Genomic DNA, 4,702 nt, shown 5'->3' with positions numbered 1-4,702 from the left:
CCATGACCACGCCCCCACCCAAGGAAGCAGTCGGGATTGGGCAGACAGGTGGAAAGGGGGCAAAGCTTAGGGCAACGGCTGTAACGGCCGCGCAAGGCAACCAACCGCCGGAACTTCCGCGCGGGGCGGGGCATACGCAGGGCCTGAGGGCGCGGAGCTGAGTCGGACACCGTGACGCTAGCGGGTGGGTGGGGACTCAACTCCGGCCAGGGCGTGAGGGGAATTCCCTGGTGAGTTGGAGAGGCGGGGCCGGGCGGGAGGCGGGGCCGGGCGGGAGGCGGGGCCGGGCGGGAGGCGGGGCCGGGCGGGAGGCGGGGCCGGGCGGGAGGCGGGGCCGGGCGGGAGGCGGGGCCGGGCGGGAGGTGCGGCGGCGGCGCTGTCACTTCAGCACCAGGAAGTACGTGGTCCAGCCGGCCAGCAGCAGCGCCCCGATGAGCACCGTGTAGCTGAGGAGCACGAAGGCGAGTAGCTCCCGCAGCAGCTGCAGCACGTGGACGGTGGACGAGGCCGGCATCGCGCTGCGCGGGAGACCCGGGACGGTCGGCACCCTGCCGGGCTGGCGCCGTCCCAGAGGGGCGGACCGGAACACACGAGGCCCTTGAAACAGCAAACGAAGCAAACTAAGAAGCCCACAGTGCCGACCTCCCCAGCAGCCTCCTGGACGCTCGCTTCTCGGTTACACTGGAGAATCCTTCTCAACCCAAACTGCCCTCGTTCTTCGGCTCTGATCCGGGCTGAGGAGGCAGAAGCCCGGCTCTTCCCCGCGCCCCGCAGCTGCATGAGTCTTCCCCCCGGCTCGCTCCTCCCACCACCACCTCCTGCATTTTTAATGCTGTGAGTGCCGCTAATGGGCTGGTGGAGTATAGCTTTCTTTTCCCATCACTCAAGCTGCAGCCCCAGCTGCGGCCCTGGCTGGAAGGGGAAGAGGAGACCCATTTGGGCAGGAGGAAGGCACAGGCCCAAACCTTCCCTTCTGTGAGTCCCCTGGCCCCAAGGCTTGCCAGCAGCAGAGCTGGAGGATCTTTGCTTTGTGGTCCGGCATGCTTGCCTTCTGGCCAGCTGGAATTGCAGGGTGCCAGGTGGTGGGTGGGCATCAGTCCGACCCTGGGCTCACCGCCCCCACAGTGCTCTGTACATCTGCCCCAGCCCTGCTAACTTCCACAAGAGACGGCATCAGACAGTAAGAACCCCACACCAGCTCATCAGACAGTAGGAACCCCACACCAGCTCATCAAGACAGTAAGAACCCCACACCAGCTCATCAGACAGTAAGAACCCCACACCAGCTCATCAGACAGTAGGAACCCTACAGCACCTCCAAAGCTGCTTTGCCCAGCCACTCCCCGCAGTATCGGGCACTGGCTTCCTTCTCTCCCCACCTCACTTACTTGGCAAAGTTTCCACGACTCTTCCACCCGGAAGCTCCGCGGTTCCGTCTGCTCTGGTGCCCAAAGGTAGCTTGTGTGTATGCCGCGATCTCGGTAGAACTGAGATTTTCAAGCAGCGGCACTCAACTAGGTGTGGTCTAGAGACCAATTACAACCTCCGCGTGGTCCCCGAGCTCTTCGCGAGCTGCGCACAGGCGTTCCCAGCCCAGACAGGGCGCTGGCAACCCTGCCCGCCCTCCGCCTGTGTCGCCACCACAGCCCACAGGGCTCAGATGTGGTTTCACAGACCCAGATGGGCTGAGCAGGCGGTACACTAGTGGGTATTTCAAGCCCCTTCTTGTTTTTTTCTGAATGTTGTAGGGGGTTATGGGGTTATAGTGCCAATAGTTTCGTTTCTAACAAACACATTGAGAGAAGTCCCATCTCCTCCTCGTCTGGGCACCAGAAGAACCACTGAACAGTGTTCACTTGCGACCACCCAACTACTAAAGCAAAAGCTGTTGTCTTAAAAAAATGCAAGTGCAAACATGCACGTGTGTGAGAACAAGGCTTAAGTGACTGAGATCTCCTGAGTGCTTGATTCCGATTTACAAAGAGTTTCCGCAGCTTACAGATTCATTATACAGGTACCTTCCCAATGTGACACTTCCAATTTCACCTCCTCAGAATGTGAGGCAAAAGGAGCCAGTAAGGATTTCTGCAAAGAACAGATACTTTCCCAGATGCAACAACAAAGGAAACGAAAGCATAAACTATGCTGCTTCTGATTATTTTGCTTGTTGCAGTAGTTTTTAGTTCAAGACTGTTTTCTGACCTTTGAAAGAGCAGGCAGTGTGGACATCAACCCTTTTATCAACATCATCATCCAGAAGCAAATGGCTCCTTAATTTAATCAGGATCTCTTATTATCAAATTATTGCCTTGGCCACAGTGAGGCTGAAAACAGGAGCAGAACATTATCAAGCTGCTCAGGAAGTCAGTGAGTAGTAATTACTCCCCCAGAGAACTGGTCATCTTCCGTGTCCTACCTAGTGGAAACGGAGTATAGCTGAGATTTATACCCTCCTCCACACCAAAATAATGGATGAAACAGATAGGCTATTAAAAATAGGCCTGATTCTGTTCCCTTTTAACTCTCACATCCTTCAAATGGATGTCTCCAGGCAGTTAAGTGTTCTAGCCTTTGCAGCCCCTTGTTACCACCCGATTTTGGGTATTTTACAGCAACGGAGTAACTTAAGCTAAGAAACACTATGTGGCTTGAAATTCACACTAATCCATTTAGAAATAAAAGAATCAGAAATTTTAAACAACGGCCTTTTTCTTCTGTTGTCTGACAAAAAAGGTATCCTCTATTTTTTTTTTTTTTTTTGAGACGGAGTCTCGCTGTGTGGCCCAGGCTAGCGTGCAGTGGCGCGATCTCGGCTCACTGCAAGCTCCGCCTCCCGGGTTCCCGCCATTCTCTCGCCTCAGCCTCCGAGTAGCTGGGACTACAGGCGCCCGCCACCGCACCCGGCTAGTTTTTTGTATTTTTAGTAGAGACGGGGTTTCACCGTGTTAGCCAGGAGGGTCTCGATCTCCTGACCTCGTGATCCACCCGCCTCGGCCTCCCAAAGTGCTGGGATTACAGGCTTGAGCCACCGCGCCCGGCCAAGGTATCCTCTATTTTCTATAGGATGTCATCATTAAACCACATGACTGAATATATCAGACTCTACAGTAAATTCAGTCTAAAGATCATCTATGTGATGTCTGCATTTTTTACCTCACCATCTTTATCATAGTCCCTCTTACTGTCTGCTTCAGACATTTTGATATTTTAAAAAGAGTATTTCAGCTGGTGTGGTGGCTCACATCCATAATCCCAACACTTTGGGGGCCTGAGGCAGGAGGGCCGCTGGAAGCTAGGAGTTCGAGACCACCCTGGCCAACACAGTGAGACCCGTTTCTACAGAAAATTAAAAAGATAATAAATTTAATAAAAAAGAAAAAAAGTAATTATTTCTCTTAAGGCCAGGAGTTTGAGCAACATAGACCCTGTCTCTAAAAGGAATAAAAAAAAAATTAGCTGGGTGTGGTGGTGCTTTCCTATAGTCCCAGCTACTCGTGAGTCCGAGGCAGGAGGACTGCTTGAGCCCAGTAGTTCAAGGCTGCAGTTAGCTATGATTGTGCCACTGCACTCCAGCCTGGGCAACAGAGTTAAGACCTCATCACAAAAAAATAATTTCTTCTTGAATTAAACTCTGCTCAATTCAAACACTTCCTCCTGGTGATAGGCTGGTCTTTAATATACAACTGAGAACAAGACAGACCAGCATGTCATGCTTAATCATAATCCATTTCCAGTGAGGGCAGATCTGAATGGAATAGAACTCACAGTGAGACTGTCCCAGTTTTCTCTGAGAATTAAATGTGCTGTTTTAAATCATCCCTCTTTCAACCATTACTCTTTTGTTCCACAATTAACAAAATACTTAATTCTCTGTTGGTTAGAATTCAACACTGTATAGCAAGACACAAAACAGTGTCTATGTAGACTTCTTTATTAAGGGGGCTGCTGGTGTAGAACTGTCTACCCAACGAGACAAAAGTCCAGACATGATGTAAACAATCCACTCTCTCCAACCATAAATGTACCGTTCACATATCCTTTCTCAGTAAGGGCATACTCTTTTGAGACAAAGACTGCTTCAAGTATTAAATGAACTTACTCAAAGGTGTATAATATATAATTATCTACCACTTTCTATTTGCATACAAATGAAGCAATTGATGTTTTTCAGTCTTCTGCTGAATGCATTTTTAGGAGCTGACCTAACTATGCTCTGAGCAAGCAAGTATAGAGTCTTGGGTGAGTGTAGACACATGAGACTACAACTAAGTATCTGTTCCCAGGACAGAATCTCCAGCCAGGGAGACCTGACCAGACTTGAACTGAGCCCCAGGAACCAAAAACGTGGAGGGGCAGGATGGATTTCATTCTCTAAAGTAGCTGATGACTGCCTGAGGTGGAAGGTATAAACTAATCTCCCTGGGATATAACAAGTATTTGAAAAAGGATTTTCTACAATGAGAGTGGTTTTCTTTAAGACATTTCCAAATACTGAATATTAAGGCCAAATTAATTCCATGAGAAACAAATCTTTCAATTATTATCTCTACCACCCTTCATTCCTTTTTTTTTGACATGGACTCTCGCTCTGTCACCCAGGCTGGAGTGCAGTGACGCGATCTTGGCTCACTGCCAGCTCCGCCTCCCGGGTTCACGCCATTCTCCTGCCTCAGTCTCCCAAGTAGCTGGGACTACAGGTGCC

The sequence above is a fragment of the Rhinopithecus roxellana genome, chromosome 10 (assembly GCF_007565055.1).
Source record: "Rhinopithecus roxellana isolate Shanxi Qingling chromosome 10, ASM756505v1, whole genome shotgun sequence".
Lineage (NCBI taxonomy): Eukaryota > Metazoa > Chordata > Mammalia > Primates > Cercopithecidae > Rhinopithecus > Rhinopithecus roxellana.
Note: the sequence above shows the minus strand (reverse complement) of the source record.